Source organism: Pteronotus mesoamericanus, unplaced genomic scaffold (assembly GCF_021234165.1).
Source record: "Pteronotus mesoamericanus isolate MK-2021 breed Mesoamerican mustached bat unplaced genomic scaffold, CSHL_Meso_final contig_53, whole genome shotgun sequence".
NCBI classification, from domain to species: Eukaryota; Metazoa; Chordata; class Mammalia; order Chiroptera; family Mormoopidae; genus Pteronotus; species Pteronotus mesoamericanus.
The window spans coordinates 7,574,306-7,590,015 of record NW_026555195.1 but is presented as its reverse complement, the minus strand read 5'-3'; the positions used below and the strand labels follow the sequence as shown (position 1 = coordinate 7,590,015).

Here is a 15,710-nt window from a genome sequence, read left to right as displayed (position 1 = left end):
AGATGTGGCTTCCGGCCCCCCTGCGATAGCACGGAGGGCACGGCGGCCCGTCCGCGTCACCTCGCCCGGGGCCAGAGGTCAGGCGGGGACGCCCCCCTCACTCTGCAGGCCGGCAGGAAGGCCGGCCAATGGCGGGCCGCCTCCTCCGAGCCAGTCACACAGACACGCACCCGCTAAAGCGCAAGGCCTTCCCTCTCCAAGGCCAGTCTCGCCGAAGGACCTGCCACCAAGACTATTCAAACTGTGAGCTGCACAGCAGTCTACCAAAAAAAAGTTTCATGAAACAATTAGCACCACTGTGTCATTCCTGACGTGCTCGTTCTGCTGTAAGAACTTTACAAATACAAACTCCTTTACTTCTCATGACCACCCTATGCAGTAGGTACCAAATTATCCCTGTCTTACAGGTAAGAAAAACTGGGGCACAGAGAGCTTGAGAAACTTACCCAAGATCATAAAGACAGTAGCTGGGGGGACCAGGGGTCATTGCCCAGTGGGCCAGCGCCAGGGCATCTGCTTGCAGCCCTGGTGGAGAAGCTGCCTCGCCCAAGTTCCTGGGCCCGGCGCAGATACCCTGACTCAGTATGTCCCCACATGATTCTGACAAGCAGCCAGGCTGGGGGCTGTGAATTCAGGCAGCGGTTCCCCAGCTATGGCGTGTGTGCTTCAGACTCAGACTCGTGGGCTTCAGAAGTTCCAGAACTGGAACCAAGAACCTCTGGTTTTCACAGGCCCCTCAGATGACTCTCGTGCAGGTCATCCGGCAAAGGCACCTGCGCAAAGCCACTCCTATCGCCTCAATCCACTCATGGGGAAAAGCGAGCGACTCCCAGGGGCGCCTCACCAGCCTGCCCAGGCCACGCAGCCCCCCACCATGGCTGGTGCCCTGGGGAGGGAGCCGGGGGCTGTGTGAGCGCCACTCTGCTCTTCAGCCCTGGTGACAAGGCTGCCTTCAGACTGGGGAGGAGGTGGGCACGTGGGGGGCGACTGGAGAGAGCTCACCGTCCCTCTACACCCAGCAAGCTGCACATCGGAGAGGGACATGCGGTTGGCAACGGGAAAGGAGAGAAAGACGGGGCGGTCTGAGCCCCCGTCTCCTGTCACCAGAACAATGGCCTCTTCAAACCCCTGGCATCTCAACTGGCAGTCGGCCACCAGGAAAGAAAAGAGCTCACTGTCCCTTTAAGGACGCCCTCTCTCCACAAAGGTCAGAAATGCCAGCTCAGCCAGCCCAGCAGCTGCCATGCGTGCAGCCAGGCCACTCCAGTGCCCCAGGGCCCTGGGCCCTGCTCCCCCTTCCAGCTGGTTCCGCGGCCCCTGCTGCCTTCCCAAGAAGACAGGGCACCGGGGTGACCGCTGCCACTCCAGGGGATGGGGCAGGAACCGCTCATGTGGCCGGAACCTAGGATCTCATTTGTTTTTCAAACTCCTCCTCCTCCCAGGGAGAGTCAGAGGAGTTGGGGTGGTGGGGAGGAATGAGAAAGATGATGCAAGAGGCGGGGAGAGGTGAAAAGAAAACTGGGCCAGGGATGGACTCTCCTCCGTGGGAGACGCATTTCACCCAGAAGAGCAAAGGCTGGGGGGCCCCCTGACCCCCAATCACAGAGCGGCGGGACTAGGGCACGGAGGATGCGGGAAGGGCGAGGGCAATGGCCGGAGGTCCAGGGCAGTGGTCCGTGCAAGGGCACTCTCCTCCCACGGAATGGGTTCAAACCCGGCCGCGTTACGTAGCTGGGGACACCTTTGCGAACTTCCCTGAACCTCTGTTCATCTGTCAGCCTGGCACATGCTGAGCAGTAAAGAGCACTGGAAACTGGCAATGTCCATGATCAGGGTCCTAGGCGCCCCATGCGGGTCTCAAAGGGCAGTGCAGACGGTCAGAGAGTGTTTTCAGAGCCTGAATCCCAGACTGCGCCGCTGGTTCCAGTAAGTCATCTTGTAAATACGCCCCATGAAAAAATGGGGCGTTCATTTAGAAAATTGCATGGGGCGGTGCAAATCGTTATTCTCATAAAAAACAACTCAAAGTTAGTCATCTGTTTATAACATAAAGCCGGCGTTGGCAAACGTTTTCTGTAAAGGGCCAGAGGGTCCATATTTCGGGCTTTGCATACCCTCTGATGGTCCATCCCCACCACTGAACTCCAGCTGTAGCGTTAACACAGCCATAAACAACACGTAAATGGGAGAATGTGGCTGTGTCCCAATAAAACTTTATTTACAGAAACAGGCAGTGGGCCAAGGCTTGCTGATCCCTGAAATAAAGGACAGCGTTAATGGAGGTCACAGCGCATCCCATGGGAAGTGTAAGAAAAACATGGCGGCAGAAGCCTATTTCTTGCCCTTCCACCTTGGGACTGGGAGCATTTTACCCAATTACTTGACTTCTAAGCGAAGAGTTTCTGGCAAACCCCAGCCAACTGCAGGGACCCCTTCCTGCTGGTTTCTTCAGCACCTGTGTCCAGAATTTGCCCAGCATCTCCCTACACTTCAAAGCCTTCTTCTTCTTGGTCTGCACATCCTCTGACATTGAGATTGGGAGCTCACAGAGGGACAGTCTCCTTCCTCAGCAAACGTAGTGACACACTGACCGAACGGCCACCCATCACGGTGTCCTCCCCACTCCGCGGCCCTCACAGCAAATAGCCCACCCCCCAGCCAGCTTCCCAGGAAACAGCAGGTTGGGATCCAGTGAGTCTCTTCACCAGCTTCCTGAACAGCCGGGCATCTCAGGAAACCCGTGCATGTTTTCACTCATTCACCGATTCACTGAAAGAGGGGAGGACCCGCTGTGCTGGATAAATCACAGAAAACACCACGTTTACCTCCGCCTGGAGCGGAGTCAGGAAGAGGCAGCTGCGACTGGGGTCCCCTCACAAGGCTGCTAGTCTTTCTTCCTGCTCCCTGGTGTCTTTCTACCTGAGAGCTCAGGCCCTTGAAAAATAACTCTCTCAACTTTACTAACAACTTTCATCATAGCAATTTCTCAAGGGTACTCAATGAAGGAAGGACATGAAAAGCTAATAACGAGGAAACAGTGAGATCAAAAGCAAAGGAGGTGGAAAGAGAAGCAAAAATAAATAAATAAATAAATAAATAAAATCATCATTGCAAATATAAAACAAGTACTGCTTGCTTACACCATTCTTTCTGCCTCTTTCCACAGATCCACCCTGTACGGCCCCAGCCTTCCTTCAAAGCTCTGCTCCCAATGCATTCTCCCCAGGGAGACTTCCCTGACCCATTCCCCCAATTCCAAGGTCCAGCCTCCCTTGGAATTCTCCAGGATGGCTCACACTTGTGTATGAGCCTTCTGTGTGGTGTGCGAGAGCCTCTGGGCTCTGTCTTGACCCTTAGACTGTCACCTTCTTAAAACCCACATCCCACCCCCCTTGCTTCTTCCGCACTCCCCACGGCACACGGTAGCTGGCAAGTGCTTTCCCTGCACCGCTGCGTGGCCAAGGCCGGGCTTCCATGGAAGAGCTGCTGCTACTTCACACGGGCCTCAGTGTCCTGCTATCCCTGTTCACACCCCCATTCGCTCACTCACTCACTCACTCACTCACTCAACAACACACATGGGGAATGTCCAAGTGCCAGGCAGTGTGCTGCAAACTGCCGTCTGTCTCAATTGCAAATTCATTTAATCCTCCAACCAGCCTGTTGATGGACAGTATTAATATGTAACTTGCACATAATGACAGAGGTGATTTCAGAAAGGATTATGAAACGTTGGTGACTGATGGGGAAGTGGTAGGCTACCATACTCATCTACCTTGGCTGATGCTGGAAAAACGGACATGACTTATCACAGTCCCTTCTAGAGCCATGACTGAAAACTCAGTCACCTGGGTCTTATAAAAGTACAGTTTTGTATCAAAATGGATCCATGTATTCAATTAAAAAAAAAAACACAACACAGAAGCAGGCAAAGAAAGCGTAGGTGAGTATGTATATTCTTGAGGTTGGGAAGAAATTCCTATGAATACCAAACACAGAAACCATAAACGCAAGGAGGGATTGATTCGATCCATTCCAGCCAAGAAACAAACTTCTTTGTGCCCAAAACTCAGCCTGAAGTAAAAAATTCTAGGGAAAATAGTCATAATGTGTACGACTATGGGTTAATATCTTTATGTTAAACACTCCTGAGCAATAAAGAAGACAAACACATCAACAGAAAGGTGGATGGAGGAAAAAAAGACATTAATTCATAAGAAGAAATGTGAATGTGTAATGAGAAAATTAAAAGCATGTCACCAATGATCAAATTAATGCACCTCTGAGATCCACTGAGGAATATCAGTTTGGCAAAGGCTAAAAGGATGGGCGACCCAGAGCAGGCAAGGATCGGGGAGAGGCAGCAGTCCCTCAGCGCGCTGCCTCGCGCGGGTGCCGGAACGGCCCTTCCGGAGGGTGACTTGGCACTACGCATTAAAAGCTGTGGACCTAGAGATCTGGCTTCTCAGTGTTCAGCTCCAGAATGTTAGTATGACGTCATGTTTAATCTGGAAGTATTAGAAATAACCTAAATGTCAAATGTGAAAATGGGCAAACTTGTATATTTGTAATGCTACCCTTAAAAGTAATTACAGAAATCAGTATTTATTATTATAGAGATCAAATATTAAACTATTTCAGAATGGTACACAAAATAAGTTATAAACTTTATCTACCCATATCTTTACGTATAACATATATAGAAAAAAATCACTCAAAGGATATAAACCATAATGTTAATGGTGATTATCTCTGAGAGGTGGTATTATAACTAATCTCTTTTTCTTTTGACATTATATTTTCTAATTTTTCTACAATGCCCACAGATATTCAAACAAGTTAAAACTACTGATATTTTTTCTTTCAAGAGCAATTTAAAAGATAAACATATGAAAGAACTTTGAAAAACAAAAAGGATTATACAAATTCAAGAGGGCAATCAATTACCCACCAAATATTTTTTAAGTGTCGATTATGTGTAAAGCCTTGAGAAAGTACTAGAATATAAAACATAAATTAGAATAACTCTCTACTCTCAGAGAAGATTTAATGTTACATGAGACAGAATGACATCTATGTCAAGACAATGAGTTAATTTGGGAGCCAAAACAAAGTGCTCAGAGAATGAAAAAGAACTAATTAATTCTTATTTGGGGATAAGATAAATCTGGGATGACTTCCTCAAGGAAGTCATAGCGAAGGTAAACTATGAGGATACATACGATTTCCACAGGCCGAGGAAGGAGAAGCATAAGGGGAAAAAAGCAGCGACGCCCAAGACTAGCGACATGAAAAGGTACGTGACATCCTCTGCGGAGTGTGCTGGGGTGGTGGGGACGGAAGCCGCGGGAGGGTCAGTGGCTGCGGGAGAGTCAGGACGGAGCCAGGTGGAGGGGGCCTTGAGCGCCAGGAGCCCTGCAACCAGGAGCCCACGTCAGTTTTTAGAGAAGGGCTGGAGAGCTGACCCGCGGGACAGCTGAAGGAGAGGCGCCCCCGACGGTTCCGAGAAGCCATGAGGTTCCTCAGCCGTAAAAAAGGGACGAGATGCTGGCGCATGCCACGCCTCGGAGGAACCTTGAAGACACTATTCCAAGTGCAAGAAGCCAGTCACAAAAGCCCGCATATATGAGGGGGGACCCCAAAAAGCCCCGGAATTATGTTCTGGAGGGCAGGCCCCCTGTAGTACAGACTTCCCTGACAGGGGAGTGTTCTGGGAACCCACCTGTATCAGCGCACCAGCCGGTGCTGCTGTGAGAGGCTGCGTTCTGCTTCAGCGAATTTTTTCTGAAGACTCCGTCAACGCGTGTGCCCCCTTCATGACGGGTGGTTTAGGAGCGCGCCTGCCCCCACCGTGCTGAGCGTCCAGCAGTGTTGGACCCAAAACAGCACGACCCCCAGGCCCCACCCTTCTTATCACCCAATTTCACCCCAGAGACTTTTTTTGTTTCCCTGGATGAAAAAAGTCCTCAAAGGGAAACATTTTGACAATGTGGAAGAGTTGAAACAAACAAACAAAAAAATGGCAGAAGCACTAAAAGGCATCAAAATCGATGAGTTCAAAAACTTGTGCACATTGAAAAACTCTCGATCGAATGGAGAGTACTTTGAAGGTGGCTGGAGTTTAAACATGTAAGAATACGCAATATTTTATAAGTAAATTCAGGGTTTTCTGCCCCCATCCTCAACTGTATGTATAGATACATGATTCCATTCATGGAAGTCCAGAACAGGGGAATATACAGAGACAGAAAGGAGACTAGCAGCTGCCTAGGGTCGGGCTGGGCTGGGAGGGTTGGCGGTCGGCCCCTAAAGGTATGGGGCTTCTTTTCACGGTGATGAAAATGCTGTAAAATGGACTGCGCTGATGGTTGCACGTATCGGTGAATGTGCTCAAAACCATTGAATTGTACACTTTAAATGAGTTCGCTGTATGGTACATGAATTCTATCTCAATAAAGTTGTTACAAGAAAAAAAAGACAAAGACGAAGAAATTAGCCAGGTGGCTCTTGCAACGGGCCGATCAAGACATGCAAAGGTTATGAACTGAGACAGAAGCAGGGGTCATGGGGGGCCGCGAGGGGAGAAGTCAGAGAGACACCGCCCAGACAGAGCTCACCTCATGGGGCACGAGGAAGAGCAAACGAAAATAGCTCAGCGCTTCCGATGAGAATGATGCGGAGGGGACACTGTGAAGAGAGGGTTGGGTGGAAAGCTCTATTAAGGTGCTTTACACGCAGCGAGTCTGAGGAGCTGAGCCCATGCCAGCAAGTGAGGGGGCAGAGGCAGGTTCTGGCGGCGCTGGACACGGGTCTTTTGCGGCTAGTGAGGACAATCATTATCTTTAGCTCTACCGACCAGCTCAAAAGTGGTCCTAACTTGTGTCTAGGCCAGCGATGTTCAACCGGTGTGCTGCAAGAACCTTCGAAACGTGCAGTACCTGTTAGTCAGGGCACTGACCTCTTTCCCCTTAGATGGTCTGACAACAGCCAACACAACAGCCGTCCGGTGTGAATGAATCAAAATTATCCCTTTTTTAAAAAAATCAGATTGGCAAAGAATACATTTTTGGTGTGCCGCAGAATTTTAGTAATTATAGTTTATGTGTTCCGTGCGATGGAAAAGGTTGAAAATCGCTGTCCTCGGCAGATACAGAGAACTCTGACCATCTTTCTTGAGTAGCCAGGAAAAATCGTGTCAGGCCACTCTCGGCTAGTTTTAGCTCTTCCTTCAAGTTAACAGCCTGTCAAATCCTGTGCCTTAGTGTCATTGCTGGAACTCTGTCCTCTGTCCTGTGTGGGTATGGTCCCTTGGTCCCTTGGTCCCTTGGCTGGAGGCTGGAACTTGTCCCACCACTGCTGCCGTGACCAGTGAACTCACCTCTAGGATGACAGGCGGTTAGAGTAGCAGAGTTTCTCTCTTATGGATCCTCACCGATTTAAGGCTCAGGATCTCTGAAGTAAGAGGCTCTTTTAATATTCTCCCCCAGTTCCCACCGGATTCGTCCCATCCTCTCTTTAGTTTACACACTCATTTGTTTACCTGAGGGACCTCTGCTGAGTGCTCACTGGGCTGGGGGGCTGGCGCCCATGAGTGGGACTGGTCCGCCCCCTGTAGCGGGGGAGCCAGAGGTGGACCCCCTTCCGGGCCGGGTCTCTCCGGGGCCTGCCTATTGAGGAAAATTCCACAGCCAGCTCAGGTGGCAGTGTACACAGATTTATCTTCCAGTTAAGATCTTTTCTGACCCTTTCTCCTGAGAAGGGGAGCCTCCTTGTGTCATAATAGCTTCCCTGCAGCGACCTCAACTTTTCATCCCTACTGAATGGTCTCCAGGGGCATTGGGACTTGACATGCAAAAACTCTGTGTTTCCAGAGGCTTCCCCTGACAAGCCTCAGGGCGCAAATTTGGGGGCTGTACCACTGGCTTAAGGCGCCTGCTCTGCTGGCCGCACGCTGTTTTCCTGAGCCATCCTCTGGTCTCAAAGGGACATTTCATTTTTATTTTTTTAAGATTTTATTTATTTATTTTTAAAGAGAGAGGAAGGGAGGGAGAAAGAGAAAGAGAAACATGGATATGCCAGAGATAGATATTGGCTGCCTCTCACACCCCCCCCCCACTGGGGACCTGGCCCCCAATCCAGGCATGTGCCCTGACTGGGAATCGAACCAGTGACCTTTTGGCTCACAGGCTGGCACTCAATCCACTGACCCACACCAGCCAGGGCTAAAATGTACCTTTTAAATATATTTATTATTCTGCCTCTGCTGACTCTGGCATGTTCAGATAATTTTTTTGACCCGCTGATTTCATGGACCAGCAATTTCTACTTTTGCCTTCTTTGATATAAACAAGCAAACGAAATTTTTACCGCTGTGGGTCCCATTAGTAATAAGAGCTAAGCGCTGCCATTCCGCCACCAGGCAGTCTGCAGAAGCCATTACATTTGTGGCCGCAACGACAGCCCTCCTTTCTATAAAATTCTGCACTCGGATTTTCATAGTGAACTCTGAGATCCTGAATGCTGGCAGTGTTGTGTGCGCAGCTACAGAGCGTTTCTCACGTTGGCTTCAATCTTCTCTTTCTGGTCAAACTGTCCTAAGCGCACCTCTAGAGCAGCAACTGTCAACCTCTTCTATCTCACGGTACACGTAAACTAATTCCTAAAATTCTGCAACCCAGCAAAAAAATTGTTTTTTTGCCAATCTGACCCCCAAAGAAGACATAATTTTGATTCATTCACCCTGGATGGCTGCTGTTGTCATTTTCTTACTTGAGAATCTAAGGAAAAGGAGGTCCGTGGCCCCAAAAACAATCAGGTGCTGCACGTGTTAAAAATTCTCGCGGCGCACGGGGCGGGGGCGGAGGGGGGGGACCGCTGGTCTGAAGCATGAGAAGCAACGGTGGGTGTCCGGTGTGTGGAGCGCGAGGACCGCGCTCTCTTTGAACAGCGCCAGAAGGGAAACAGCAAGGCTGTGACCGCAGCCTCACGCTTCCAAGGGGGCTGTGTGTGCCAGGAGTCCTCCCGGCGCATTAACAGGGACTATCTCCTTTGGGCCTCCCAGTTCTTACCAGGAACGGCGACGTGCGCCATTCTATGGAAGAGAAAGACGGGGCTGGGAGAGGAAGCTGCTGGCCTAGCGGCCCACAGCCAGGAAGCAGCAGGAGCACCTGCAGCTGGACGGAGGGAGCCGGACATCTCGGAGCAGCCACCTGCCGGTGTCAGAACAAAGAGGCACTTGGCTGAGAAGCAGCACCTGCCCTCGGCGGGGCAGGGGTGGGGGGGTGGTCAGCTCTCAGCCGAGACTCAGGAGCCCGGTCAGCGCTCAGCTCCCCAAATTTGGATCTGGGTGGGGGGGCTTGTCCTCTCAGTCTTGAATATTTTCGTAGAGGTTATGAAATAAACAAAACAACTGAGCAGCTTTCAAAGGTTTAGATAATGTTCTAATGCTGAACTGGGAGGCGCTCAGACACTATTTAATTACACTTGACCCTGGAGCAACATGGAGGCTCAGGGCAGAGAGCCCCGTGCAGAGGAAAACCCAGATGTAACTTCGGACTCCCACAGAAAGGAAACTACTAACGGCCTTTATGGATAACGTAAGCAGTCCATTCACATACATTGTGTGTGTTATATGCATTATATACTCTAATCATACAGTTAAAAAAGCGAGAGGAAGAAAATATTAAGAAAATCATAAGGAAGAGAAAACACATTTACAGTATTTACTGAGAAAAATCCACATATAAGTGGGCCCCCAAAGTTCAAACTGGTGTTGCTCAAAGGTAAACCGTGTTTCTTTAAGCTGTGCAAATACATTAATATTTTCATTTGTATGCATAATACATTTCACAAATTAAAAAACAAACAAACACCTTATTTAAATAAGCCCTGACCCAGCCCCGATGGCGCAACCTCTCACCGGCAGGGCCTGGGGCTGTGGCGCAGCAGGAGGAGAGAGCACTGGCAAAACGATTCCACCGAAAGGCCAACTGATAAAGGGCGCCGCTGGCCAGAAGGACCGCCCACCTCCTCGGCAAACTTTTTCAAAATTGTTAAGTTTAAAGCTCCAGATTTCCACCCAATAAGCACTCTTTTCTCACCAACTCCAAGACGAGAGTACAGAGGACCAGAGCACAGGCTTTCGATTTTGCACCCACTGGGTCTGCTAGTTAAACCCCTTTGAGACTCAGTTTCCTTATCTGTCAAATGGGATGGATACCACCTTTCCTGTAGGGCTGAGAAAGGGTTGTATGAGACTTTAAAAACACACTCAGAGGAGCACTGTTACGATGCTTAATGCTGTCATTCACCCCCCCACCCCCACCAAACCGTGCGCTCACCCCCAGCCCTCGGACCCAGAGCCCCTTGCCCAGGGCGTTGGGAAGAACATGGCCGTGTTCTCTGCAGGCCTGAGCCTGAAGGCTTCCCGGGGCCTCTGCCTCACGCCGGAGGCCGTCTGTCTCCAGGGGGCCCTGCGCTGCCTCACGGACTTGCCCGTGGTGCCCCACTCAGCCCTCGCTCGCTGGGACCAGGCCGCTCAGCTCGCTCCCTGCCCCCAGACCCCCATTCCACCCGAGGCCCGTTCCGGCTTCTTCCCTGCCCGAGACCGCTCGGCTCTTACCTGCTCAGGGAGCGCCGCCCTTCAAGGCCAGTCCGCACCCCACCCGCTCCATTCGGCCCTCCCCCGTTCACGCTGCCCATTACTTCTCTCCCCGCTCTCTGTTTTTGTACATCTTGGCAGTTATAATTCATAGCATTAAATGTCTTCGTAAGTTACCTTAGGATACTTCTCTAACTTTCCACGGGCATTAGTCTTCTCCCTTCTCACGGGCAAAGACCTACTTCCAACTGCTTTGTCACGGCAGCACTGAAGGGCCCGCCTGCCAGCTCCACAGCGTTTGGGACGGGTGACCTTGGGCAGATTACTTACCTTCTTTGTGCTTTAGTTTTACTGATTTAGAAAATCTGCATCACAATAGTACATAGCTCAGAAAACTGCTGAGTTAACATACGGAAAACACTTAAAATATTTCATACAGTATTAGCTTTTAATATTATTAATATCCTTATCATGGTCACTGCTACAATTCCAGTGACTACAACAAGACTGCTAGCGGGGACGTAGCCAGCAAAAGCCTAGCACTTTGTTGCACTGGAGAGGAAGCAAACTTTGTGTAAAAGGTCAGGCGGTAAAGAGTTCAGCTCTGTGGGCCACCGCTCCCCGCACAACCGCTCACCTGGGATGTCGCGGGACGATGCGGAAACAAAAACGAACACGGCCGCACTCCAATACAACGTTATAGACACTGGAATCTGAGTTTCATACTGTTTTCCCGTGCCATTAAATAATAGTCTTCACCTGATTTTTTTTCAACCACTTAAAAATGTAAAATAAACATCCTTAGCTTGCAAGCTATACAAAAATAGGCAGCAGGCTGAATTTGGCCCGCAGCTGTGGCACGCTGACCCCTGGTCGAAGGTCAGGCGAGGTCCTCAAGGATATCTCAGGTTAAGGCCTTTGTTCCCCCGGCAGCCAGAAACCACGGTGGCTTCAGGCAGGGGCCTGAGCGCCTGCTGCACTTCCACAGCGGCAGCTCCGGGGGCACAGCTTGCGTGCCTGGTCCCCGCCACCCTGCAGTTCAGACGCTTGCGCCCTGCACTCAGGCAGGGCCCTGAATTCACTTCCAAGGAGAAGCACTGAAGAGCCACGCTCTCCACCCGTCTAGTGACCTGGACGGGGCCTCGGGATGCTACAGCCTGGATCACTGAGCTTCCAAGGGCAGGACAACTTCCCGGGGGCGGGGGTTTCCAGAGCCCAGGGGTGGGGGGAGGGGTGGGCTAGACACAGTCAAGGACTAACTCACGGTGGGCATGGGGGGGTGTTTGTTATTACAGAGTAGCCTGGCCTGTCCAGTCCCAGCCAGCATCTGTCGTCCTAAACCAAAGAACAGCATTAGGGAGAGGTAAGCATGAAGGCATCTAGCAATATCTGGTCTATCACCTCCTTTCACCTTAACAACTCATTTAGGAAGCAAATGTCCAGTCTACTTGTCAATTTAGCAGACCAGAAGTGTTCTCTTCAGGTTCTATCATGAGGAACCCTAAACCCTCTCTTCCAGCTACGAAATTCAATGGCAACAGTTACAATGACCAGCAGCAAAGAACCTCAAGTGCCCAGGATCTGATTTGTTGGACACAGTCCCTGCCATTCTGAAGCTTACATTCCAGTGGAGTTAATCTCCTTAAAGTAATAATGAGGACAGCAGAAAACAAAAACCAAACAAACAAAAACACAGAGCAAGTGATGTTCACTGCTGCTTATTTCAAGGCAGAGGGGAAAGCTGGGTGAGAGGTGGGAAAGGCCTGTTCTTTTAAGAAATCCACAGCCAGAAGATGCAGTCATTGCCCTGACCTGTACTGATCACTCGAGGACTTCAAATGCTTAGGTGACCAGCGCTCAGTGCCCAGGATGTTCCTGAGGGGGGAGACTCCCGATTTGCATCCCAACAAAAATAAAGTAAATCTTACACTGTTTGCAAGAGGCTTGCCTGCTGGGGGATATTTGTAAATGAATACTTAGGATGTTCAAACCAAGGTCTATTTTAGTGTCTCCTGGTGGCTAAGAGAGCGCACCACGGGCCGCAACACAAGTGGGCCCTCTATCAGGACTCTGGCCTTTTTTAAACCACCAGTAAAGGGAAGCCGAGGGATGGACCCGTCTGACCAGCATGGTCATTCAATCCCATTTTCCAAATGGCGACCCCCGACCAGGCGCCTGCCCAAGGCAAACGGAAGCCCCCTACAAGGCCACACAGCAGCTCAAAAGGCGGTTTCAAGATTCTGTTCAGAGGTGGCTCTCCAGAATCTCAAGCCGCTGAGTGGCCGCAGCTTCCCTGCAGCGCACCTGCTGGCAGACGTGTGGGCAGTGGGTTCCAGGACAGGTGCGCAGAGGCCGCAGCCAGGCTTCCTCCTCCCCTCAAATCAGCTTTTCACAGAACAAACCTCAAAAGACAACGCTGTGTCGCATCTGAACACTCCAGAGACAGCTTCTTTATGTCCAATTTAAGTTCCCCCTGCTGCAGCCTCCCCCTTCTCCTCTCATGGCCTTAAACCTGGGCTGAAGAAGGAACCGTGCTCCGTTCATTAACAGACTGGAAGGAAAAAAGCACATCGGACCACTGACCTTCAGTATTAAAAGGCCACCCGTCTCCGAGGAATACCGAGGCATGCAAAAATGGCTTTCTGCCCCGGGCACCTGGGGAGAGCGTGAGCGTGCGGTTCCTGCACAGGGCACTCGCGTTCCTAGTGAGCGGTGCAGACATGCACCATCGATCAAGGCCTCACAGCCGCGCAAACAGGAAGCGGCGCTCCAGGTCCCCCTCACCTGCAGACCTGGCCACAGATGTGCCCCCTGCTACGTGGCAAGAGCCACGCTATCTCCGTGTTTCCACAGAATCAGCTCCTTCCAGCACACTAACTTTCCCGAAGGCCTGTTACAGCCTCTACGCTCTGAGGAGACTCCACTACCAACCCCAACAGATGTGAGGACCAGGAACGTGAACCCCGAGAATCCAGGCCAATGTCACCACAGCCTGCCGAGGCCTGTGGGGGCCAAAACCGTCTGTGTGGGGCACCCCCCCGAGACTGGAGATGCTCTTGGTGACTGAGGTTGCGCCGCTCCATAGGAACTAGGAAGAGCTTCACAGCACACATACATACAGAGAACCTTCACTACGTAGCAGCTAAGGTCGTCATGGGTGGTTGTTGCTTTAAAAAGTTACATGGCTTCCAAGCCTCCTGTGCCCACAGCTCTGCCCGGGCCCGGCCTGCCTGTGTGTGAGTGCCCCCCACCATCCCTGCGGCCCGCGCCTCGCTCACCACAGAATCGGGAGACAGGATCACAGAATCGGCTCTGAGGGAGCCTAAAGCCCCGGCCTAATGAGGGGGAGGGTGGGTTGGAGGGAGGATTTCTCTCCCACAACCCAGCCACTTGTCAATCGCAGACACAGGTCCCCGTCAGCTTCATCCCCGAGCACCCCCAGGCATAACGTCCTAACTCCGAGAGGTCATCCAGCCTTCGCTGCCCCACTCCAGCGCCCACGCCTCCAAGAAGCTCCTCTGCTACACGGCTGCGGTGCAGTCCGGTCTCCTTCGAATTTTTAGAGAGCTTGCTGTTCACTGCATGTACCCGCCCCTCAGCACTTAACTGACTCGCTTTATAGGTTTTGTGTGAGTGTGGAAGAGAGTTGGGTCCCATTCCATCTGTCAGGCTGCCCTAGAAGCCAGAGGCCATGTCCTTTCCACTTCACCCCCATAATTCTAGGCACAGAGCTGTGAAAGTAACACGTGGTAGAACGAAGGATTGGACAACCCTTGACCCTGCAGACCCTGGGAAAACAGGTCCACCCCGTACTGTTGCTGTGGTCGTCACAAAACTGCCAGCCACGGTTTGCACCCTGGGTTTTTCACTGATTAGTTGCATGAATTTGTTTAAAATACTTTATTTACTACTCTGTACCCTCAGTTTCTGTAGCTCTCAAATGCAGATACCCAGCTTCATGGGATTACAGTAAGGATGGGATGAGACAATGTACTTCCATACGCTCTTAAAAGTCTAATGAACTAACAGAATACAGTTAAGGCAAAGAGACAGCAAAGCAGAGAAAAGGTCAATCTACAGTGTGCTGTCACACACAGAGGAAGGTGCCCCTACAGGAGAGCAACAAAGAACGGGCGAACCACCGCGGAGCAGTACCTGCAAATCCAAAGCCCGAGTCCCACCTGTGTGCCCTCTAACAGGTTACGTCACCTGTCTGGGTCTATTTCCTCACTCGTCCACGGGGCGCTTACCCACAATGCTGCAGGCACCACGGGACTCAACACAGGTAAAGCACTCGGTACAGTGCTTGGCACGTGATAAGCATTCCATACGTGTTAGTTGCCATTATAATTGTTATTATCAGCATTATCCTTTTTATACCGCTAACGTATAGTAGGCATTCCAGAAATGTTTCTAGAAATAACGCAAACATTACGAAGGCAATTAGTTCCATCCCCCTCCACAGGCAGTGTTGTTATCCAGAACAAAGTAGCCAATGTATTTGGTCATCTTGTTTCTACTAGTTCTCCCTGTTGGGACAGTAGAGTACCCTGAAAGAGGATCCCAAGCCCAGACGTCCACAGCACAACTACAAGATAGCTCCCAGGCTCTAACAGCATCCAGGCAGACGTAAGTGGCAAAATCTTCCCATCTTGTATCATTTTATTTGGCTGAAAAGATAAGGTTACACCAATTACAGTCCCCAGCTTAACACGGCTTTCCTGGTGAAAAGCATCAAGAGATACTCAAGACAGATTTCCCAAGGCAAACATCTCTGTGAGGCCCAGAGGCACCCGCCGGGGCTGAGCACAGGAGCACCCTGCGCGACAGCCACGTCTCCTCCTGAAGGGCAGGCAGCGCGCAAGCACCCCTCAGCCTGGCCTGGCCGAGCCTGCGGCCGGGGGGGGTCCCAGGGACGCCTGAGGACAAGCCGGCCACTCTCCCAGCAGCACCAGGGCTCCCCTTGGAGGCCTCAGCCGAGGCACAGGCCCAGCTCTGCTCCGCTGAGGAAGAAAGGGGCAGCTCGGACACCACCGGGGCCGGCGTTGCCAGTGCCAACGGCCTCTGCTAATGGCCTCCAACTCAGGAACAGGGACCCGGACCCAGGAAA

General features: G+C 51.3%; 1 protein-coding gene across 4 annotated transcripts in view; it reads right to left on the bottom strand.

Annotated features, from left to right (window-relative positions):
- Positions 1–15,710, bottom strand: part of GRAMD1B (GRAM domain containing 1B) — a 154,296-nt gene that overhangs the window by 68,772 nt on the left and 69,814 nt on the right. The window lies entirely within an intron of this gene.